Source organism: Manis javanica, chromosome 15 (genome assembly GCF_040802235.1).
Source record: "Manis javanica isolate MJ-LG chromosome 15, MJ_LKY, whole genome shotgun sequence".
NCBI lineage: Eukaryota > Metazoa > Chordata > Mammalia > Pholidota > Manidae > Manis > Manis javanica.
This window is the reverse complement of record NC_133170.1, coordinates 53,867,593-53,893,788: the sequence shown is the minus strand read 5'-3', so window position 1 is coordinate 53,893,788 and position 26,196 is coordinate 53,867,593. Positions and strand designations below refer to the sequence as shown.

At 38.5% G+C, this 26,196-nt stretch overlaps 1 long non-coding RNA gene across 1 annotated transcript in view; it reads left to right on the top strand.

Moving 5' to 3' along the window:
* The window catches only part of LOC140846441 (uncharacterized), an 88,410-nt gene extending 62,431 nt beyond the window's left edge, over nucleotides 1–25,979 (top strand). The window contains exons 2-3 of the long non-coding RNA XR_012125536.1: nucleotides 21,825–21,981; nucleotides 23,036–25,979. This is a non-coding gene — a long non-coding RNA (uncharacterized lncRNA). The remainder of the gene's footprint in view (nucleotides 1–21,824; nucleotides 21,982–23,035) is intronic.
* The last annotated feature ends 217 nt before the right edge of the window (nucleotides 25,980–26,196 follow it).

The window sequence follows — 26,196 nt, the reverse complement described above, 5'->3', positions numbered from 1 at the left end:
AGAAAGGGGGCATCACGATTAGCATGTATAGTGTTGGGGGGGCACAGGGAGGGCTGTGCAACACAGAGAAGACAAGTAGTGATTTTGCAGCATCTTACTATGTTGATGGACAGTGACTGTGAATGGGGATGTGGGGGGGACTTGGTGAAGGGGTAGCCTAGTAAACATAATGTCCTTCATGTAATTGTAGATTAATGATACCAAAATAAAATAAAATAAAAAACTTGAAAAATCAAAACAAAACAAAACAAAAAAGAGTTGCTATCAAACAAATAAAAATCACAACCAATTTTTCCACCACAGAATAATAAACGTAATTATCCTATCACCTTTATGGAGCTGGAATATAAAGCAGAAGAAATCAGGAATGAAAGCAAGAGTATGGAAGACATCAAACATGATTTCAGCAAAAAGCATGAAAGAACACAATAAATATTAAACTACCACATAAGTGAACATTACAGAGGTACTCATCAAATAAAATTAAATTAATGACTACAATTGGATGCTGAAGGTGAAGGACAGAGGAGGAAGAGAAAATATATTAAATTCATCATTGTTTATTGTATGGAATTAATAGATACTACATAAGTTATAGTCATAAAAGTAACCATTAGAACAAAAACATATATGCTACTCAAAATTGGAAGAAGCACAAAACGAAGCAAATATGATGTGGGGATAAATGGAATTTTCTGACGAGGATTCCTGCCCGGCCTTCATAGTGCCCACTGTGTATGCAGTAAGAGCCTGTGAGCACACTTATGGGATGTTTACCAATGACAGAGCCACTGGTAAACCAGGGTAGGGGTACAGAAGAAACACCCATTCTCTCCTCTCCCTGTGTTCCTGGTACATAACTGGTCAGGCGCCCACCAGTCACCAGAGACCTGCCCACAGAGCTTCTCCCAGAGTGAGGGGTGGAGAGATAGCGGGCTGCTGGGAAAGTGGTGAGTGTGGAGCCCTGGTGGTCCTGGAGAATTAAGCCTGAGCATGGGAGCAGAGACCTTGGAGGGCAGGGAGCAAGGAGGGACAGACCTACAGTCTAGAGGACCAAGCTCATGCTGGGGAGCAGAACCTGTAGCCAGCCTGGGGAGCACATCTGAGCAGCCATGTGTACTGAATTGTCAGTGACCACGTAAGAATAAATGTGGCTTATTTATTTTACTCTTTACCCCCAACTTCTTGCCCTTGCCTTAACTAGTCTCATTAAATCCATAGAGAACTTGCCCCAGGTGGGGAACCACCTTCTCCCAGAGCTGCAGATGATATTGTGATGAAGGTTTTGAAACTAGAAAAAGAAAGCGTAATATAAAGTAGCATGGCACACATACTTGTCATATCAATAATTGTAAATGAGCTAAAATCTGTGGGGGAGAAAAAAAATTCTTGCATATTGGAATCACAAAGATATATCCTAACCAGCTCCCTAGACTTCAAAGATAAAGAGAATCCTCTGGGAAGCCACCTATAAATGGAAAAATCAACTGGTTAAAGATTTATCCCAGCAACAATCAATGTTAAAAGACAGTGGGATAATAGATACAAATCACTCCAGAAACTAAAAGGGAATCAAAGATTTGATACTTAGATAAAAGTTGTCCATGGATAAAAGACAACAAACAGAAATTGCTTTTCCTGTAAACCTTTCTTGAAGCATCTATTAGAAGAAAGGTTTGCAAACTATGGCCTGTGGACCAAATCCAACAGCTGCCTGTTTTTAAAATAAAGCTCTTTATTGGAAAGCACTTGCACCATTCCTTTACATATTGCCTGTGGCTGCTTTTGTACTATAAAGTTTGAGTAGTTGAGACAGAGACTTGTGGCCTGCTAAGACTAAAATATTTAAAGTTTGTTCACCACCCCGGCACTAGACTGTAAGCGACTTTGGGGTAAGGGGTCCTCTTTCATTTTTAGCACTTACTTCTGGCCTGTGGGAACTGCCTCATACATATTTGCCAAATGTACAAATAAGTACCCTACTTCACATTCTTTCACCTTGCAAGCACTCACCTGCCTATCTCCTGGATCGCCTTTCTCCTTTCATTCATGACCTTTGCAGCAAAAGGCAGCCAGAAGCTGCAGGGTTAACAGACTAACAGTGAGTCAGTCTTCATGCAGAAGTGCACTCACTTAATTTCTTACAGCTTCAAATACTGATAAGAATACCTTACATTTGTGCAATGATCAAGAGATAACAATGTACTCCCTCTCTTGTCCTTTCTTTGCCCAACTCCCATTAAGATTAGTCTGCTCTCTCACAAAAAAGGTTTTAAGGGAAGAAGGGCTATTTTTGCAGGTATAGAAATTAAACAAAAGGATTGCTTGTTAAATCAATCCTATTTCTCTGTCCTCAGAGCTTTTTTGTCCCTTTTCTCCCCTCCCCCTTTCATTTATGCCACGCTAAACCCTGAGAAGGTTCTGAGCACAGGGGAAAATCAATCAGGACACCTCACTTTTCGGAGGGGCAGTAAAACAGGTGGTTGAGAATGTGTGCTCTGGAATCAAAAAGCTCAGTTAAAATCCTCGTTTTGTCCCTTACAAGCTGTGTGGCCTTGGATGTGATATTTAGTCTCATATGCCTCAGCAACCATATCTGTAAAATGCATATCCTAATGGTACTTACCTCACAGGCTTATGGGGAAGTGAAATGTTATAGAATAAAGCACTTAATGACCGTGCTCAGTACGTAATAAGCATTCCTGCGTCAGTTAATGCCACTGTTGCTCTCGACATCATCAACTCTTTGCTGTTAAGGGAAAAATTAGCTAAGGATTGGCGTCCACAGTGATGTCTGCAGCAGTATTTTGATGAGAGGGCTTGGGATGTGTGTGGCTCTCAAGCTCCTAGCATGAAGTGCTGTCTTTCCCTTGATCTCTGCAGGGCAGAGCCTGCCCTCTCTGTAGCCCCAGTAGCTCCACATGGTGGTAATTTCTGTATGCTGTGGGGTGGGATCAAGGTTTCTTCAGGAATTCCACTTTCGGCTGACTATTCAGTGAAGATGGTAAAGATCTTCCACTCCAGGAAGAAGTAATTTCTGGTTCTTGTTATTTTTGGAAAACTTGTTGGTACTATGCCTCATTGCTGGTTAGACAGATAAGACTTCTGCTTGCTAGGAGATTTCCGTGCATTTGGGGGGCTTCCAGGAAGTGATGCATAATGCTGCTTTAAATATTAGTGCCTTAAGGAATTACTTTAATCTGACTGTCACAAATAGGATTCACTTTATTCCAGAGCTGAATAAAGCAGTCCTGTTATTACAGGTATTGCCTGAAAGCTTGAACAACAGCTCTTTACCTGGTTTTGCCATCTCTGGGATGGCAAAAGACTGCCAGTTCATCAGATCTAGATTGTCTAACTATAACCATACTCAGATATGTATGTATATGTTATTTATCTTGGGATATTCTTATGACAATAAAAAAGTAGGTAAGAGTGATCTCATGTACACCCTAAAATTAGAAGCATGTCATATTGACTATGAGCTTTAAAGCACTAGAACAATCCCAGGAGCTGGTAGTAAATTCTGATACAAACTTGAGATCTCTCCTCTAAGGAGAGGGTGGTGACCCCAGACACTGAGCACAAGCAAATGACCCAGATTCTGTTTCGGCCTGGTTCCCTCTGTAGGGGAGGAGAAAGTTTTCCTTTACTCCCTTCAGGGCCCCGTCTGGGTCTGAAGATTAACCTGCCAAGGACAGATGAACAGGAGAAAAGTGTGCACATGTAGTTAATGTAAGCGTCACGTGACGTGGAGGAGTCCCACGGAAAGGAAGGCGGGAAGGAGCAGCTCCGGCCGCACGCGGTTATTGCAGGAGGGCCACGAGCGGGCGGGGTGGAGGCCGGGCGGCCGAGGGGGGTGAGGCGGGCAAGCCACCCGGGACTGCGGCCAGCCTGCTGGCCAGCATTCTAACTGGCGTCCCTTTGCCTTTGGAGATAAGGAGGCTCCCTTCCTCTGGCTTTTGGGAGACCCCTCCCATGAGGGTTTTGTGGCCTGTTTCAGGGAAGAAGGGTGAGGGGGCAGAGGTCATAGGGAGCTTCCGGCTCCTGCAATTTTTCTCAAACTCCTTCAGCCTAAAATAGTCCAGTGTCCTGCTCTGGGGTAGTTCGTCCTGAATCCCGTCACTTCCGCTGCACAGCCTAGTTCTGCTCACCTTCCTTTGAGGCTCCCGCAGCCTCTCTGCACTTCCTTTTCTCCCAGCCTTTTACTATTTGCATCAGATTCCTAGATCTGGACGAGGCATTTGCTTTGTGCTCCTTACCGCAACCCCCAGTCCCCAAATACGCTTTCAAAAGTTTGGGTCCTGCCTGATCCTGGGCTTTACTAATTACCTACAGGAATGACCCTTGTCTGTTTCCTTGGAGTTGGGTTACGTGTAAGAAAATGAACAGTTTCTGTCTCTAATTTTCCTACCAATTCATTAGTGATAGTGCCATGACTGTGATACTGGAAATAATGATGTGAATTGTGACTGCATTTCCTCTCATGTCATCCTCAAAACAGCCCTAGAAGGAGGTTTTTATATTCTTTAATATTTAATTATAATTTATGTATATAAATAAATTATAGTATATATAAATTATAAAAGTATTATTTATTAATAATAGCTATTATTTAATATTTAATGTTGTTATATTCCTTTCACATACAAGGAAGTTGGAGCTAAGAGAATTTAAGAAAATTGCTCAAGATCACATCACTAATATCTCTAGGTGTTGGGGTGGAAACCCAAATCCAACTACCTACAGAGCCTAAAGTTTTAACCACCCAGATAATGAAAAGTAAACATTACAAATACAATTTTAAATGAAGAGATCAGTTGGGCCATAGTCTAATGATGCAAGTTATATTTGCTTTGAAGTGGCTACCGACTGGAAAGAACTCTAAGGATTTGTTTAATCCACACCCAGAAACCACCCTGTCCTACAGCCAGACTGCAAGCTCTTGAATAAATGCTTTGAGTTCTTCTTTGTAAGATCCAAGGATTTCATCATCTTCAAATACTATTTGTTTTGTGCTTTATTTTTTTTAATAATGAAAAAAAACCCACACCTTAATATTCATTTAACTGAAGTGATATATCTGAGGTAGACCAGACAATAGTAGTAGATAACAGACAATTAATGACCCCCACTGTACTTTCTGCTACTTTAAGTTGGCATTAGCAGTATTTTTAACTCCAGTGGTTTTTAGGATGCTAGTTATATATGTGGGACTTGCATGAATGAGCAGTAAAACAAGAATATTTAAAATGTGTATATCCTGGCTTCTGTGTTGTCTACATTTTGAATACTGGCTGATTTCGCACCACTCAACTTTAATATATTTTGAATTCTGCATCGGTTTGTAAACATAGTAGATGCCCACCATATGGTGGCTTGATTGACATGATAACAATCTACTACTTGTGTCCCAAGAGCTCTGAGCGGGTGTAGAGGGAGGAGTTCTTTGCAACTGTCAGTGATCAGATTGTTTTCTCTTGAATTTCTCCACAGCTCTACTGCACCTTAGAAGCAGCTTTGTTGTTTAGATTGTGGACATCATTTCATATTCAGAGCCAGGAAGTAAAATTTAATTTTTTAATTAAAAAATTAAGTAAAATTTAAGAAAGTCTCTATTTCCCCTAATTTGTAGTAAGATGGATACCTTCAGATCTATCTTTTCCAGGAAATCCTGCTCCCCCACCCCCCACCCCCAACAATGGAGATACCTCTAAGGGGTAGTTCCAGCAGCAGTTCCTGACTAATGTTAGAGTGTCCGAGGCAGTGATGCAAGTCTCTCCCCATTCAAAGGCACAGATGACTGCCTTGGAATCACCTTATTCCTTCAATTCTGATTTTCTTTCCACACCAATTTCCTCAATTTTTAAAAATTTTCTTGTAATATATGTATTTTTGTAAGGTGACTACAATTCTCTTTGGCAATGAGATATATGTAACTCGATATACAACTGTATTAATGTATACTTTCAAGAAAAATGGTTTGTGCTGGCCTACTTTTGGCTTTTACCGTTTGGGGCTGACTGTGAGACCTACCGTGGTGCAGCTGTGTTTAGCTGGGAGGACAGTGGCGGAATAATGACCAGGGACCTCCGTAATTGCACAGGATTAAGTCAGGGAAATGAGAAAGGGATAGTGGGGAGGGTGGGATAGAGAGAAGGCCACTTTTGTTTCTTATAAGCAATGCTGTAATCTCTCTATTCCTCATTTATGCCCACTATTTGTGTAGACCAAGAGGCATGGGGTAATGAAAATCTATTGACTTAGCTCTGAAACTAATAAGGAAAGTGACACTGGTCAAATAATTAAATTGCTTTGGTTCTGTGTCCTCATTTATAAAATAAAGGAATTGTTCCTTCCAACTCTGACCTTTTGACTGTCTGATATAGTTTTTCGCTGTGTTCTCTTATGTTTAACCAAAACATAAAATGATCACCAGTATGACTGTACCATGACCATAGCTGAGCACTTTGAAAGGACTTTGGCACAAGACTGCAAACAGGTCTGCCAGGCTCAGTGGCTTTACAGGTGCCCCCATATCTATCCTCAAAGGAGTGTTCCTCTATGGGCCCCTACCAGGGTTGGGGGGACTAGGAGGGGTTTTCTGGTAAACTACTATGTTATCTAAAATGAAAATTAATGGAAGACCTTGGAAATTTTGGTGGCTACCAGAGCTATACTCTTTATTTCTAATGCCGCTCAAGCCTGAAGATGGGATCCTGGGAAAATTGGCAGAAGCAAGCTAACGGGGAGAATTTTTACCAGATTCAGCTCTCTTGGATCTTCATCTGAAGTTCCCAGTAGAGACAGAAAAAATGTCTTTTGCAGTCTTTTTGGGAAATGCCTCTTGAGGCCAAGGGTTTGTTTAGTTTGGTCAGAAATATTTACTGTTTGGGCCAGATGAAACTTTGATAGGTTATCAAAAGGAGGGGGGAAGATTATTTAAAAATACATACTGCTGTAGAAGCTCCCTTGCTCAAAATCTAGTCTATGGCATTGAGGACAAATACAAATCTCAAGTGTCTTCTCTACAAATATTAGTAAAAAAGCCTTAGCCATCCGAGCAGGTAAACTTAACGTAATCCAACTGCTCTTTTATAAGCTAGTGAGCTTCACCTGTATTATGGCTAAGATTTTAGAGTGAAAACTGTAAGTCTCTGTTTCTGTCTGTATGTTTATATATGTGTATATATTTTGATGTTTGATATTTCAGATGTTTGGTATTGTGGATGTGTGGTATTTGCTACCTCTGGATGGTATTGCCAAAATTAATTTGTAAAAGAGCTCTACTAATTGGCTTAAAGAAAATTAAATGCTTATGTCAATTAACTATTCCTAAAGCTCTCAGAACTATAATAGACATTTGTGGGTAAAATTGCAATAGTTCGAGAATCTCTTGCCTGGCCTTAGTTCATCTCTGTATCAATAGGTGTTTCCAAGGGGTGGGGAGAAGTATCATCTCCATATCAATAGATGATTACAAAGGTAGGGGAAGAGAGGGCATATCTGGACCGCAGAGGTGTGGTGGGGTCCTTTTGCAGCTGTGTCACAAAAGACATGGACGAGCAGAAGTGACAACTGCTTGTAAGCAATAAATGCGTTTCTCCCACTTTATTTCTCCTTTTGACCGATTAAGGTTATTTGCCCCTGGCTGGGAACATATTTTCCCCTCTGGACTTTTTCAAATTCACATGACTTGAGATAATCTTCAATAAAGAAAAGCTAGCTTAAGTTTTTTTGGTTTAATTAAAGTAGATGTGTCTTCAGAGTTATCAGCATTAAATATAATATTTTTGTTTTACCTAGGTTTACTAAAGGTCAAATAACTTCATGTTATTTCTTACCAAATTTGTCAGCAAAAACAAAAAAAAAATAGCTTGGGATGATGGCTCTCTAATGAAATTATCAAGGGTAATCTAAGCATAATGGTAAGGAACAAGTAAATTAAATAGATGTAAGTGGGATAAGCAGTTTCCAGGTGAACTTTTCAACAATAATTATGTTTTATGATATGCCTACTTAGAAAATAGTTTAAAAAATGTTTTTGACTTGAAACTAAGGTGTTGCTAAGTTAAATGATGTTTAGTTAAATTCATTGAATACCTAGATCATTTCCAAATAAGATAAAATAGATAGTGAAACATTAATTACTAAACATAGATTTATATACTTTTGGTTTGTATTACAAAGGAACTAAAAACATTTGGATCTATTAGTAAACCTGTTTTATGCCATACTGAAAAATTGTATTGTGAGGGAGCCTATGTTTCTATGAACTATGAAATGTATTCATACAGTTGCTAATCTAGAGAATGCTGGTGTTACACACAGTTCACAATTGTTTACTTCTTTATTTCCACTAGAAACCAAGGTTAAAAATTCTAAAATATGCAAGCTAAAAACTAAAAAGAGAAACATCTCTGTATGCAAGGAAAGTAAAAGGTGTGTTTTTGGTAAAAGAAGGTACAAGGTGTCTTGCATTCTGGAAAATAAGGCGGACAGTGTTAAATATGTGTCTCCTTTCTAACAATCATGGAGCGGGCTTGATGGTGCTCAACTGTTAGGCAGGAAAGTGTTATTAGGAAGTGGTGAGTACTGAGACCTCTGACCTCTAAGAACCTGGTCAGTGCTAGGCCTGTGAACACTTCAAGGCTAAGTGTTGTGTCTTTAGCTTGTTACACCTTATGGAAAAAAATTTGAGAGTAATGTCCAACTCAGTGATCTCATTCTACTTATTAAGAGAGACTAAGGCTTATTCAATATTGTGTCTCTCTAGCATCTCTAGCCCAGGCTAGTCATCTCTCTATCAGACCACTGGGTGTTTCCCAGGATTTATCTATTTTGGCATTGTGGGAAGTGGGTCTAGTTCATGGCAGATGAATGAGAAAACTAAGCATATCTGACAGCCAATGTCTAGGGTGAAAGTGAACTGAAAAATTACATAGACTGTCTGAAAAGAGGTTCATTCAAAAGTGGTTGAGCAAAGAGGCAAAGTCCAAGTCAAAGGCAACAGGAATAGGGGTCTCAAAGCAGGAACAGTAGATCCAAGAGACATGCAGAGCCTAGGGACAGTTTTGGAGGTAAGGAATACTGAGACCAGGGTTTGTTATAGAGAAATATTGTCATGATTGTTGATGGGGAGACAGTCATTAAATGTGCTGCATCATTTACCCGCTCTTTTTCTCCTCCCTCCCTCCTGCCCGCCCTCCCGCCCACCCTTCCTTCCTTCCTTCCTTCCTTCCTTCCTTCCTCCCTTCCTTCCTTCCTTCTCTCTCCCTTTTTCTCTTTCTTTCTTCTGCTCTCCTTTCCTTCCATCCATCTCTCTTCTTCTTTCTTTTTTAGTGAATGTTACTTGATGGCCTTGAGAGTAGTTAGAATGTGATCCTGGTGTTCCCAAAATGTGCTGGAATAAAGTAAGGTAGTTAATATGAAGTGTTGCAGTTGAACCCAGGGACTGTAAGGAGTTGCGTGCCAGTTAGGATACCATGTTCTGAGGAAGAAAAAAATCTAATTTCAATTTCCCTTTTCAATGAAGAGAATTGTTTCATGTACCTCCACATCCAGAGACAATAAAGGCTGCATGATTGGTTGCTCCAGTAGCTTGATGGTAGCACCAAGGTCTCAGTTTCTTTCCATACCCCCACTCTGACCTCCATGGGGTCATTTTCCTTCAAAGCCTGGTTCCTCTCATGGTTTAAAGTTGACTACCATAGGCACTTGGGGTTATGAGGTTCCTCTTCAATTCTGGTGAAATATAGAGGGTTTATGTCTAGCCATTCTGATCAAAAAGTCCTGAGATCAACCCTGATTGCATAGGTCACATGACCATCCCATGCTAAGATTTCATCCAAACCAGGGAGGAGCAAGGGAAGGGCTCAGCTTATTCTGGAAAAAAAGATGTGGGCTACATGGAGACAGGTGACTATCCAACTGGAATCTGGGTACCATTAAAAAGGGAGAGGTAGGAAATGCATTGGGTGGACAATCAACTGTCCATCATGAGCAGGAGGCCATGACTTCTGAATTTTGGGATACCATTTGTCCAGGCTCTACATCAGCACTAGGCATTCTGATTCGGTAGGTCTGCATTTTAACATATTTCCCTGATGATTCTGGTAATGAACCACTTTGAGAACCACAAGAGTATACATGACTTCAGAAAAATTTAAAAATATTGTTTGAGTTCATTTCCCTTATAACAATAGTATTTCCCTTGTATATATAATAATAGTTCCTAGCCTAAAATTAAGAGAATACAGAAACAATAAGACAAATAGAGAAGGATTTTTTTTCCTTGCATGGTAAATGCCTGTATTTCCTAAAGAGAAATAATACTTAAGTAGAAGTACTGGACATGAGCTTTGGAAAATCTATTGTGGTCCTTTCTGATGAATGCTTATGCTTCATTAGAATTCTTGTACATCTTCAGAGTAATTTTGGGATGTTTGCCAATGGCTAATGGTCCCGCTGTCCTGTTAACACACAGGGACAGAGGAGCTTTTTCATGTCATCACCAAGAGTGGCTCTATGGAGAGAGTCATTTATTAAAGCAAGCAGGGCACTTTGCAAATATCCAGGCCTGGAGAAGATGACCACTTCAATTGAGGACACTTGTACGTGGGAGAATCTGAATGTTACTCCGACTTCCCTGCAAATGACAGAACTTCAACAGTGGCATTACTGAAGGACTTCCCTATGGTTCAGGCTTGGTCTTATCTGCATGCTTTGTTGAAGATGAGCTTGTCCCACACTTGCAGGTTCAACTGCATGCCTGACCTCTAGATTGGAGGGACTCTTGTCGCTCCCAGCTCTGTGGACAACTGCCATTCTTGCCTTGCCAGTACCACATCCACACCCTGGTGGGAGGAGGTTTAATAAATACAGGGAAGAATTTGTAGATATGATGGGTTTTTAAATGAGCAGATTATGGTAACATCAAATGCTCCAAGTCCTACAACCTTCAAATTGTCCAAGGAAGATTTCTGGAAAACACTTGATAGCCCCTGGAAATTATAGCCATATAGCAGATCTGTTTCTTCTTTTTATCCATTTCCATGGTTTCCCTAGAGAATCAGCAAAGCTATGGATCCTCTCTCTAGGAAAGATATTTTATATATATGTATAATAATTTCAATGTAGTTTTAGGCTTATCTCTGGACAGGTTAATCAGCCCAGATGGAGATATATAGCGCTTTGGATGGATGGTTTAAAAAAAGTGGACTCCTGTGTTAGGCTACCATAATTAATTTTTTTGATCATCAGCAAGCTACTTAATCTCTCTGCCCCTCAGTTTCATTATCTACAAAATGGGGATAACATGAAAACCTATTTCCTAAAGCTATTGTGAACAACAAATGAGACAGTGATATAACCTGCCATAGAGGTACAGTGCTAGATGTAGAGAAAGGTTTAGGGGGGAACTGCATTTGATCAAACCCACTATGATACTCTATCTCATTCACTGATTTAAATGAAGCTGTTGCAGCTACTGTCCATTAGATCGCATGGCTTCTTCTTTAGATGAAGGTTAGTGTCTGCTATGCAATGGGGAACCATGGAAGGGTTTTAAGAAGAGGAGTGGTAGGACCTGATTGTTTAATATTTTCATTTTCTTTGCATTCGATGTGCACACAATGCACAAATGGAAGCAGAGAGGCCTTGTGGGGAGAGAGCACTAATCTGGATGATCCTTGGGGCACACATGAGGACATGAGCAAGGATGCTAAAAGTGAGAGCTACTCACTGACTGACATGGAAGGTGAAGGAGAGAAAGGTGTTGACGATTCTGAGGGCCCTGTCCTGGGGAACTGTTGGTTGAATACCGTTGATCCAGAGAGTAGTAGGTTTCTGTCTGCTTTTATTCTGAGGTGTTTAGAATCATAACAACAATTAACTTTGTTCTGGAGGCTTGAGGCTGAGGCATCTATGGGTGTTTGCATGGAGGGAACTGGATGCAGGAAGAGGTTTGTGGGACTTACGGACACAGAGGTAGCATGCAAAGTCATCGAGAACTTGGAATAACAAGAGAACAGGAACATGAAGAGAGGCAGGAAACATGTTGGCATTTACTGGGCAAAGCAGAGGAGTCAGTAAAAGAAACTGAAGCCAGCCAGAGGGGAGGAGGAAAACTATGACTTGGGTCTTAGACTCCAAAAAAAAAGTAAGAGAAGAAGGGAGCATTTGGTAAAATCCCATGACTCTAAATGGTCCCGTGGGATTAGGACTGAAAGGCCCTTGATGTTTGCCAGGAAAGGTTGACTAGGGGGTTGCAATGACTTTATCATTGCAAGTTGCCAAGGGAGAGGGGCTCCGGAAGGGAGCATCATGGGTGGAGATCACTTCCTTAGTCTCAGGGCTCACATACCAAGGTGGGGCAGTGTTCAGAGGAGAATTTGGAGAAGCAGAGTATTCAGGGCTGAGGAAAATAATTAAGGGCCAAAATCTGGGATTTTCCCCTGATGATTGGACCTGCTATTCATGACCTGTTAATAGTGTGCTAGTCCCAGCTCAAAGAACTTCCAGGATAAATGTTCACTTTTGTTCCAGAGAACCGCAACAGTCGAGATTGGCTCTCCAGCATCCATTTCTCAGAGCTGTATGAACACCAGCCCCTGGAATTGTGCAAAGCAGCCACTTAGGCCACAATCCCTAATTAGCTTGAAACCCATCAGTGTGGCCCATGTTCCTGGCCTCAGGGATGGTTAGTGGGTGGGCACTTGTCCTAAGTCAGGCTAATAAGGGCCAAAGACACCTAATTTCAGGGGTTTTATTTAAACTCTCCGGGCTGCAGACCAAATTTCTTCCAGATTTGCACAAGGAAACATAAACCCTAGCAGCTATTGGCACTCACTTTGTGACCAGAGGAGTGGAGAACCTGTGGAGGGGCTGGAGCTCAAACACAGGAAGCTGGGCCCTGCCTCCACCCTTTGAACCCACGCATCCCCTCTCCTGCTGGGGAGCTAATAAATTCCTTGTATTGCTTAAGGCAGTTAGAATTGGTTTGCCTCTTACATATAACTAAAAACATTTTAGTTAATATACCCTTCCATTTCCTTGACCACAATTTTAGAGATCAAAATTAAAATATCCATTTATTTTCTCACTCTGCAGTTTACCAGAATATTTCCCATCTATTATCTCATTTGACCCTGACAAATGGTGTACCATTTTACAGACTGAGGTCATTAGTGGACAATTGGGAGCTAGAATTCGCATCTCTGATTCTTATTCGCTCTATCCCCATGTAAATCCCCTTTAAATCTGTCAGCTGAATAGTGAATCAGTAGTTTCATATTCTTCTGCTAGTTCTGTCTCCACATTATGTTTGTATTTTTATGTATTGTTCTAAATCACTGAGGCCCTTTATAAAGGCTGTGGCCTTTGGTGAAGAATAATCAACGCCGTAGTATAAGGATGCATCAAATATTAATGAGCTAGCAAAAAAATCATGAAGCTACTTTGAATGCATTTACCCTAACCAACTTGATCAGTTTGTGAGGATTTGGAGAAGAATTTGACAATTACTGATATAAATCCTGTCAGGCTAACTTGGTCACTGAAAGCAAGTCAGTTAATACAATGACTTTTTAAGTATATGTTTACTGTATTGGTAGCTTAGAAAATACCCTATATTATTCTGAGATTTCAACAGAACTTTTGGCAGTCTCCTCTAGTAGTTTTTCAGTTAAGATGATAAAAAGAAGGCTGTAAGATCAGAGGGCTGAAAAGATTCATAGGTAGTTTTAAAATATACCTATGAATGATTGTGTGTAAGTGTGTATGTGTGACTTAGCTGCCCAGAAAAGGGTTTGATTATATGCTTCAGCTGATGGCATGTTACCTACTTTAACCCGTCAAGGCTCCTCTTTTGTTTTATTTCATTTCATCGTTATGTCCCTTTCATGCTCACTTCCAATGCCATTTAGCCTCCTAGACACTCACTCTGGTATATTTAATAAATTAACTTCCTACTCTCTTTCATATGTTTTTTTAGATGTTGGTGTAGCTGGGAAAACGTGTGGTGCTGTGTATGCACATTTAAATTTACATAAGTGTAACTGAGTTATAAGTCACTTTCTCTTTGTTTTTTTCTTCCATTCAATGTTATGTTTTTAAGAAATATTATGTGTGCTTGGTAAGTCTGGCTTATTGCTCCTGACTACTGCAGAGCATTCCATCACTTGGGCCTGTAACATTTTACTTCCCCATTCTTTTAGAGATGAATGTTGCTTTCACAAATGATGCTGAGATAAACATCTTTGCACATGTCTCCTTATGGATTCGTGAATAATACCAAATTGTTCTTCATATTGTCTGTACTAGTTAATAATTTTATCAGTTGCTTACAGGGATTCCCTTTTCTTATAACCTCTATGTATTTGATAGTCTCAAACCTTCTATTATCATCAGTATCACTGGCATAAAGTAAAATCTTATTATTTGGTTTAACATCTCTGATTCATGGTGAGATTGGGCATGTCTTCATATTTCTCAAAACCATTCATGTTTCCCAGTTTCTGAAGCTCCTAATTGTGTTGTTATGGACTGAATGTTTATTGCCCACCCCCCACTCCCCATTTCATATGTTGAAATCTAATCCCCAATGTGATGGTATTTGGAGGTGAGGCCTTTGGGAAATAGTTGGGTTGTGTTGGCCTATAGATCTCAGGGGGGTTACTGACCTTACAAAGAGAGGTCGGGAACCTCTCTTGCTCACTTTCCATATGTGAGAATACAATAAGTTTCCATCTGCAACCTGGAAGAGGGCTCTGAGCAGAGTCTATGCTGGCACCCTAAACTTGAACTTCAGCCTCCAGAACTGAGAGAAATAAATTTCTGTTATTTATAAGCCACCCAGTCTATGGTGCTTTGTTATAGCAGCCCAAATGGACTAAGACACATATGCATAGACCACTTTTCTTTTCTTTCTTTTGCTGACTTTCAAAAATTCCTTAATAGTTCTAGTTATTAATGGCCTATGACTTACAGATGACTCAATCTTCTCTGTCACCTGTCTGACAATTTTGTGTCCTTTGTTAGAGAAAATTCTCTAATTTTGATGTGGCCAAATCAATTCGATTCTCCCCTTATGGTGTATGCTTTTTGGATCCTAGATAAGAAATCCTTTCCTACCCATGGTCACAGAGATATTTTTCTGCTTTTACCTTAATGGTTTTATCTTATTCAATTTAGGTCTCTAATATCTCAGAGTTTTGTTCATGTAGTGATACAGGATTCAGCCATGTTTTTCTCCATCTAGTGAGCCAATTATCTTTACATTTACTAAATCATCCAATCATAGTCTGTCTAATTTGGGATGCCAAGTCAGCTGTATACCCATAGATACACATATATATATGAAAATTTACATATTCATCTTTGGACCTATTCTAGGCTCTCTGTTATATTCATTGATCTATCTTTGTCTTCTTGAGCTGGTAACATGTCTTAATTACTATTAATGTAGTTCTGCATGATATATCTTGCTTGCTGGTGGGATAAGTCAGCTATCTTTTCACTTACTTATAAAAATTACCTTGGCTTTCTGTGGAAATTTCTTTCATAAAATTTAAAATCCAGTTTGTCCAGCTTATTCAAAAATACTACTGAGGACAAAAGTTTATCCAAAATAAAATAAGACCATAAAACTCAATTCAAAAGCTAAAATCAAAATAAAACACTTTTGTTCATCAAAGGCACCAATAAGAAAATTAATATATAAACCACAAATTGGGAGAAAATTTTCAAAAAATAGATACCTGACAGAGGACCTGTATATAGGTTATATTAAAAATGACTGTAATTTAATAACCAAAGGTAAAGAGCCTTAAAAATGGGCAAAAATTTGAACAGACATGTCAACCACAAAAGAGATATTGAATTGCCAATAAGTACATGGAAAAGTAATTTTTTATATACTCAACATAATTATTTACCACAGAAATGCAAATAGAAACCACCATTACACACACACCAGAATGGCTCAAATTAAATAACTGGCTATAACAAAAGTCTACAAGGATGTGGAGCAACCACAAATTGCAGGTTGCAGTGTAAAATGGCATAATTATTTTGGAAAAGATCTGAGAGTTTCTTACAAAACTGAACTTTTAACTAACCATAATGGCATAGCAATTTCCCTCCTGGATATTTACCCAAGAGAAATGGAACATATGTTCACACAAAACTAATATAAGGTCCAAGTTTAATCATAATAGCTTCAAACTGGAAACGCCCCCAATCAATAACAGAAGGAATAAGAAAACTATAGTACGACCATATAATGGAATGCTGTTCAACAGTGAAGGAACAGACTTCTGATATAGTCAACAACATAGATGTTTCTGAGGACATTATGTTGAGTGGAAGAACTGTATATTGCATGGTTCTGTTTATATAGTTCTAGATGGGCAAAATTTTCCTATGGTGGGAAAAAATGAGAACCAGCTGACTGTCGTGAGGGGTGGAGGTTGACTAGGAAAGGTGGTGTTCTGTATCTTGATAAAGGTCTGGGTTACAAATGTGTCGCATTTATCAAAGTTGGTGCATGTGCCTGCATAAAATGTACTTATGGTGCCTTTTGCCCTGAAAAGGAAAAAAATTGGAAAGAAATATTGAATTTTAATGGTATATATATTATGGGGGTAAGAGCACTGTGAAATGCATCCCACAACTAAGATGGGCTGATAGATGAGGTAGATGGATACATATGTGATAAAGTAATTCTAGTAGTAGAATATTAGCAGTAGAATTTAAGTGGTGGGTATATGAATGTTTGCTTTAAAATTCTTTCAGCTTGGGGGTTCTAATAATTTGCCCATTGTATCAGTGAGGGTTGTACAGAGAAACAGAACCAATAGGAGATTAGGATATATATAGATATATAAATGAGATTTATTATGAAGAATATGAGATTTATTATGAAGAATTGACTCAGATGGTTATAGAGGCTGAAGAGTCCTACAATCTGCTACTTGCAAGCTGGAGATTAAGGAAAACCAGTGGTGTGGTGCTAGTTCATATCTGAAGGCCCTGAAACAGACACCCTCTGGTGTAATTTCCAGTCCAAGGGAAGGAGAAAACCAATGTCTCTCAGTCAGACAGAGAGAATTCAGCTTTCCTCCACATTTTTGTTCTATCTGGGCACTCTGTGAGTTGGATGATGCCCATTCTCATCAGGGAGGGCCATCTGCTGTACTCAGGCCACCAATTCAAGTGCTCATCTCTTCCAGTACACCCTTATAGACACATTCGGAAATAATGTTTAACTAGATACCTGGGTATCAGGAAGCATAGTCAGGTTGCCATATAAAATTAACCATCACATTCATTCTGAGTTTTCTGTGTGATTGATCGTCTAATTTCCAAATAGTTAACTACTTGTATTTTTGTTTCCCAGTCTTACGACATTTCTAATACTGTTAAATGATGATGATGGCATGTGCGGTGGATCATCTTCCTAACCATCCTTCCCAGCTTGATTTTGGTGTGTTTAAATGAGGAGGGCTCAAAGAACAGAACACTGATTCTTCTGGCATGAATTGTAGAAGAGATTATGTGGTCCTGGAGCCAGCATTGTTACAGAAGCTTCCAGTTAAATAGGTTGCTTCCAGATAATTGTTATCTCTCACTTTAACTAAAAATTGTTACCTAATATTTGATATATACAAAATGATATATGTATCACATATATGTAAGTTATAAAGCATAATAATTAAACACTTGCACTGTACCCATAATCCATCTTAAGAATTAGAATATTACCAGTATTATAGAGTCTGCCTTTATATACTTCCATATCACCTCACTCTGTAACATAACCATCCCAGAGGTAACCACTATCTTGAATTTTGTTTTTAAAACCCTTTGTTTATTTTTCAGATACTGTTAATACAGTCAGATGTGAGCCTGATAATTTGTTGTGGGCTTATATAAATGGTATTTTTGCTTATACTTTTGCTTGCTTTAAGATGTCTATAAAGGTATCATACAGTATTTAGTCTTCCAGCTCTTGCTTTTTTCTCACAATATTTTTTTTAAGATTCATTCCTATTGTTATTTATAACTGTAGTTCATTCCTTTGGTAGTGCTATAAAATATTCACTAGTGTGAGTATACCATAATTTATCTATCGATTCTCCTACTGATGGACACTTTAAAGGATTCCCTTATTTGCTACAATCCTGTTATGAACATTCTAGTAAATGCATCCTGGCCATGTCTGCAAGAGTTTCTCTAGGGTGTACCAAGCAAGGAATAACTGAGTCTAGGGAATGTGAATGCTCAAATTTACAAGAGAGGACCAAAGTGCTTGCCACAGTTACTCTAACAATTTACCCCATTCCCTCATCAGAAGTGCACAAGAGTTTTCATTGACTCATGTCCTTTGGGGTACAGTATTGTCAGAGTTCTTAAGTTTTGCTGTCTAATCTATTTAAAATGAAATCTTCTTATAATCTTTATTTGTATTTCCTTCTTTGGGAATATGGTTGATCATCTTTTCTAATTTGTAATTCTTTTCTGTATGCAATACCAATTTATGTCTTTTGCCCATTTTTAATGTTTTGTTCAGTTTTCTAATTGATTAGAATAATTCTACATTCTAGATTTTAATCCTTTGTCATCTTGAATTTTTCCAAATTTTTGATGTCTTTATGCACTTTATAGTGTTTTTCAATTAATAGATATTAATTTTGATGTAGAATTTATCAATCCTTTCTATTATGTTTAGTGATTGTCATTTATTTAAGAAATTCTTTTCTACCTTTGGGTTACAAATAGATTCTATGAATAAAAGGGCCTGGTCATTTTTATGTTCTTTTCTAGTTTAGGATCAGAGTTACTCTGCCTACTTTTAATGGGCTGGGCATAATATTTTATCTTTTATTCTCTGTAAGAGTTTGTGTATTTTAGAATAATATATCCTTTGAAATTTTGATAGAATCCTCCTGATAAAAGATGTTGCCTGTGAGAAGATCTTTAATTATTGATTCTTTTCCTCAGTGGCTCTAGTACTGTGGACGCCCTATTTCTTCTTGAATCAGTATCGCAAAATTATATGTTTCCAAGAAGTTGTCTATTTTATCTGTTGTCAAATTCATTAGCACAAAGTTGTTCATAATGCCATTTTGTTCTCTTTTTAATCTTTTAAATCTACTTATATGCTCATTTTAAAATTTCTGATATTATTTATTTTTGTCCCTTCCCTCTTTACCCCCTTGCTTAAAATTGCTAGGCTTTTTTCCATTTCAAATATTTTTTTCAAAGAACCAGTCTTTGGCTTTTTGATCCAGTTCTTTGACCTGCTTTGGTTTTATCTTCTTCCTTTTAGTTTTTGGATTATTTTGTTGTTCTTTTTCAAGTTCTTAAGTTGGATGTCTAGAAAATTATCTTCTAGCCTTTCTCCCCAACTAGAAGCATTTACAACTATAAATTTCCTTCCAATATCAATTTTGCTTCAATCCACAAATTTTGATAGTTATTTTCATTATAATTTAGCTATAAATAGTTTTATATTTCCATTATGATTTTTAATCCTTTGCATTTTATCTGATTTCTGTTTTATAAACTTTCGTCTTTTCTTTATTGGGAATTATTCTGCATTTTCTTTCTAAGTTCTTACACTGATGATTAGCTCAGTACATTTTAGTCTCTATTCTTGTTATAAACATTCAAGGCTATATTCCTTTCTAAATACCATTTTTGCAGTTTCCCACAGATTAAGTCTTGGAGTTCTTCACATTCCACATTCTCACTATGAATGCTTGCTATGTGAATGCAATGTATTCTGTCAATTTTTTTTAAAAGATAGATCTGGAAACCTTCACATTTCTGCAATATGGGGTTTGTAGAAGCTAAGTGTCTTTCAGTTCCAAAGGACAAAAAAACTCAATCCGAATTTATTTAATGAAAAGGGAATGTATTGGTTCATGTAACTTGAAAGGCCATATATATATATACACTTCAAGAGTGTCCTCAGGATTGGCTTAACCAAGGCGAGCCAAGTCTCCAGGCTCTGCCTTATGTTTCTTCATTGTTTGCTGTGACTCCTCTTTACTGTCTGCGATCTCAGACTCCCCCAGGAGACCACATAGCAGCTTCAGTCTAGAAGAAGAGAAGCCAAATTGCAGCATTGTGGTAACAAACATGAGGAGGAAGACCACGAAATGAGAACATCCGAACAGAAGGCAGCAAAGATGCCTGACTGTATCATGAGGCTGCCAGATCCTTGTGCTTCTTTCTGCATTAAAAAAAAATTAAAATATTTTTTAAGAGCTACTATATATAAGGTTTTCTGTTACATGTTGCCAAATACAGTCTTATCTGAAAGTAATTGAAAAGCTCATCATACAGAGACCGACTCAAACTGTCTCAATCTAGGGCTCAATGCATCGTAACTGCTACTATTTAGTGCTCCTCAGGAGGTGGAATTTGCTTGGAGCATATGAACTAGGCTTATAAAACCGAACTAAGTGGGTGCTACAGATTAATTTTTAGGACTTCCAGGAGGTCAGATCTTTTTCCTAAAATCAGGGTGCTGCCTAGGAAAGGGAAACAAGGATTTGGGAGTGTAATTGATGAATGCAATTTAGAATTTCCTTCCCCAAGAAGTGGTTGTGCCCCATGGAGTCATGTGTGAGCAAGTATAAACATGGTTGGGCAAAGTCAATGGGTAATTCTGTTTGGCTGGCCTCTAGGTCATTTCAATTCTGGATCATCAGGCACAAAGAAGGCAGCCTAAAGAAAATTCAGGGTGGCCACAGCTCACAAAGTTTCCTGCCCCATGTCTAATCAATGACTGCAGTTCATATGGAGGAGAGAGTTTTACATTGATCACACAGCTGTAATTGAGTACTTCAGTGTCCAGTATCTTTTGTGTGCAAAAAATGGCTATGCTCATCTCTTGGAGTGAAATAAGATGATTGCTTGCACTGTTGTTGCATTATAGTTATCCCATCAATAAAACATGATTTCACCTCTTTGAAGGGGAGCTAAAGTACTAACATTTACTTACAAATAAAAGAGAGGCACTTATAAAGCCTTTCTATATAAAATCCCCTAAGCCATTTAAAGAATAAGAGTAGCATTTCTAGATTTACCTTTTGATAAGAGCTAGCTAACATAAGGCTGGGACAATAAATAATAGCTTACTTTAAAGGAGCAGAAGAAACATTGAACCAGAAATCTCTTCCCCTCCCTGCTAGCATTAATTGTGAAAATGGCTACAACTCTTTACCTTTCTAGTATTCATGCCCTTTACAAGGTGACATTCTCATCTCTTCCATCAAGGGTGGAGTTTAAAGCCTGCCTATGGCAGTTCTAAAAATAGCCCCCAAATTCTTTGTCACTCCTTCAATTAAGATGCAGACCTGTGCTCCCTCCCCTTGAATCTGGGTGGTAACTGCTTGTTAAAAAGAATATGGTAGAAGTGATACTATTCTGGTTTCTGGGCCAGGCCTTAAGAAACTAACAGCTGCTGTTCCCTGTCGCTTGCGATGCTTTCTCTTGGGACCAAGGCACTATACTGAAAGGAAGCTAATCTGCCCCCTGAGCATCTCACAGACAGAGGCATTTGCCAGCCATGTGACAGCCCTCTCAGAAGTAGGTTCTCCGCCTCCTAATTAAGCCTCCCCGCTGACATCTAGTGGAGCAGAGACGAATTGTCCCCACCAATCCCTGACCAAATGGTGGATTTGTGAGCAAAATAAATAATTGTTGTTTTAAGCTACTAAGTTTTGAGGTGGTTTGTTAAATAGAAATAGTTGGACTATCACCCTTGAACATGAGCTGACTGTATGTTCTGCTTTGTCCAGTAAAATATGAAGGAAGTGATGTGGCAGTTCAGAGTTTATACCTATACTCAGACGACCTTGGGAGCTTCTGTCCCAGCATGATGCCCTGTCTTTGGAGCTACCTGGAGGATGAGAGTCACATGCCCGAATGCTCACTGGCCCATCCGACAGCTACCCTACCTGCAGAAATGTAAGTGAGACTATCTAACACTAGTCAGCCTCCCATTAACTGACCATAGATGCATGAACAAGCTGGTTAAGACCTGCCAAGCCTGGCTCAGACTAGAGCATCGTGGCCTCTATCATGAATGGGATGTTGTGGAGAGGTAAGAGATCATCTCAGCGAGTTCCTCTCTACATACTTACAATAATTCAGGAATAAACTCTAACCATGAGGCAGGTCTCCTAGGGAGTGACCTTAGCATACTTGTAAGGATAGATGACAAGGTAAGGAAAAAGAATATTTTGGGATGGCAAACTGAAGTAATAACTGAAAAAAAATATTAATATAAGAATACATTTTAAAAATGGAATACACAATGGCATAGCACTGAATGAGCTCCAGTCACATGTATTAGTGGAAAAATTTCACAAACATAATGTTGAGTGAAAAAAACAACTTGGATGACAAGCTGAAGTATTTTTCTGGTAAGCATCTAAAAATTTACAGCATTTGGGCATGTAATTGGACACTATTTTGGTGATCTGCTTGGGGAAACATGAGCCTAGCTTATTTGGTAGTCAAAATTAGGGATTTTGTCTATTACGTAAGAGCATTTTCAAAGTTTGATCAATTTATTCATATAAAAATGAAAATGAAATCTAAGCCTAATAAGCCATCTATCATAATCAATGAGCTATTTTAATAGACAATGCTTGACAACTATGGGATAGATGTACAAGGCATATAAATTATGTTAGATGTTAGCTTTAATTTCATCAGTTTTATGAATGTTACTCAGAATTTGCCTAATAAGATTTTCAGAAATATTTTTCAGTGTACTGATTTAGTATTTTCAGAATATACATGTCCTGTAATCCCAAGGACACAGGCTTTGCTTGAAGGGCATGGTTGACGTCCAGCTCCTTCAGTACCTCTGGGAACTGGAGTACAACAATGGGGCAAATGCCTAGTTACACTGACACATCCTGAGATTTGAATTACAGAGGCTGACACAGGGCTTAAAGTTTGATTCACATGTACCTGCAAATCACTTTTGAAATTACGACTTTTGCTCTGCCAGATAGCTCCAAAGGTCTTCAAGATCTGTGATCCAATCAGCGCTGGACCTTTCACTCTGGGAAATAAGTATTATCCTGTTTGCCATCGTCCACAACTAGTCTGTGACTGGATGCCAGCACTTCTGAGAACCGATCAACAGCGTGTTTTCCTCCTCTGCAGTTTTGCTCTGGCTGTAGCCCAGACTAGATTCTCCCCTCCTTGTTAGATGTGTACATCCATGGTCTTTGGTGTGTGGCACTACAGTGCTCCCCAGCGAAGGAGGACTACTGGGCTGTGGAAATAAATGAAGATCAACCAAGCAAGCAAAGTCTCTATACCAGAGCTTGCTGTGGCAAGGAGGTCAGCCACTGTCACTTGCATTTTAGAAGACTTAATTGTATGCAGAAGAGTAGGAGAACCTTACAGAGGCCACAGGGGGAGGTTACAGGAATGCCCTAATTGGAGGCTATTGGCATGGGGAAGTCATAGATGGGCTAAGTGGGAGCAGGGCTCTGTATGTCATTGGTTAGGATGTGTATTTGGCTTTTTATGGTTGGTCCTAAGATGGGAACAAGGATAAAAATTAGGAAAGCTGTCAGTTATATCCAGTCTTGGTCATTTTGGACTTTATGTTTTAGGGGTTGTTTGGCTTCCTGGATTGTTACTGGAGTTGTCTGATCTCCTACAAATCTGACTTATAACTGGCTGATTTCCTGGGCTGATTGCTGAAGATAATCGGTCAGTTTCCTGGTCTTGTTTCTGCAGGCTGTGGGGCAGAGCTCTATTTTTACATACAGTCTGGCCACTGTCCATTTCTGTATTCAGTCTCAGTACAGAACTCCACAAATTAACATGTAACTTCATAGTGGTTGAGCTCTATTCCAGTAATAAATTGTGAGTAAAATGCAGGTACATTCTCTCAGAAAATTAAACAATCTTTCATGTAGACCTGTTAAAGTTCTAGTGTGACATTGAAAAGACATTCCACTTCCCCTTTATCTTATCCAAGTTTTGGATAATTTTTTCTTAACATTGTACATTAGGGAAGGACAGATACAGGAAATTGTGAGTAATCCATACAGCTTTCGAAAAAGTAGGAACTACACAAGAACTGGCAGGAGCACTGTAATTATATCAGCATAAATTTGATCTAGGCAGGAAAGGCAATATGGAAAGATGTATGTTGGCCACGGAAGGAGCCGTGCCCTCCAATCTGCTTTACTGCACGTAAAACTTGGATTTTCATATGTTTGTCTGATGCTCTCCTTTTATCTATTTCTCAGTTGGTTCATGAGCAAGAGTAGAAGAGACAGATGTCTATTTTTCTCCTCACATCTTATCACCAAGTACTTCCTACAACATATCATTCAATAAACTAGATAAGCAAGATCTATTTCACAAACTCTCTTGATCAGTAATGCAAGGGAAACTGGACAAACGAACCTTCTCTTTGAACTTGAAATGCCCTTCTTTCAGCTGCATCTGGAACAATTATACTCAGCTGCATAATATTTTGACCAAACTTCTAGAATTTTCAAATTCCTTAGTGGGAGGTGGTAGAACTTACTAATTCATGTAAGTTTGATAATAAGACAAAATACATTTCTTTTCCAAAAATATATAAAAATGATAGGAAAACCTAAAGACTGTACCAAAAATCTATCATAACTAATAAATGAATTCAATGAAGTCACAGGAAACATAATCAATATACAAAAATCTGTTGTGTATACTAATAATGACCTAGAAGAAAGTAAAATAAAACAATGCCATTTACAATCTCATTCACAAGAATAAAATACCTAGGAATAAATTTACCAAGGACTTGTAGACTGAAAACTATAAGATACTGATGAAAAAAATTGAAACACAAATAAATGGAAAGACATTCCATGCTCATGGATAGGAAGAATTAATATTGTTAAAATGGCCTTATTACCCAACCTATTGAAGGGGAGAATATATTTGCAAGTGGTATATCTGACAAGGGGTTAATATCCAAAATACCTAAAAACTTGTACAACTCATCACCAAAGAAAACCCAAATAATCTGATTAAAAAATGGGCAAAGGACCTGAATAAATATCAGACATACAGATGGCCAAAGGTACATAAAAATATGTTCTACATCACTAATTATGGGGGAAATGCAAATCAAAACTACAGTGAGATATCACCTCACACCGGTCAGAATGGCTAGTATCAAAAAATTGAGAAATAACAAGTGTTGGTGAAGATGTAGAGAAAAGGGAACCCTTGTAACTGTTGATGGGAATGTATACTGGTTCGGCCACTCTGGAAAGCAATATGGAGGGTTATTAAGAAATTAAACATAGAAATACTATATGATCCAGTAATTCTACTTCCAGAAATTTACCTGAAGGAAACAAAATCACTAATCTGAAAAGATGTATGCACTTCTATGTTTACTGCAGCATTGTTTACAATAGCTGAGATATGGAAGCAATCTTAGTGTCCATCAATAGATAAATGGATAAAGAAGAAGCAATACATATATACAATGGAATATTACTCAGCCATAAAAAGAAGGAAATTTTGCTATTTGCGACAACATGATGGACCTAGAGGGTATTATGCTAAGTGAAATAGATAGAGACAGATACCATATGATTTCACTTAAATGTGGACTCAAAGAAATAAAATAAACAAAAAAGAAATAGACTCATAAATACAAAGAACAAACTGGTGGCTGCCATGGGGCATGGGGGATGGGTGAAGAAGATGAAGGGGATAAAAAGGTACAAACTACCAATTATCAAATAAATCACAGGGGTTGAAAAGTAGAGCATACGGAATATGGTCAATAATATTGTACTATCTTTGTATGGTGACAGTTGGTAACTATATTTAATCATGGTGAGCATTTTGTAATGTATATCATTGTTGAGTCACTATGTGTGCATCTGAAACCAATAAAATACTGTGTATCAACTATACTTCGATAAATAAACAAACAAAATATAAAATGGACAACTTTCATGCCATCTTCCGGATGTTTCTAGCATTCTGTCTTTACCTACTTATAAACTTGCTAATTCTGGGAGGCATCCAGTTATGCACCAGTATTTCACAAGGAAATGGGGCTTCAAAGACTTCAAAATATAATTTTAACGTAAGTATGAATTTAATGAACTGGATTCAACCAGGAGAAAAAAGAAAATC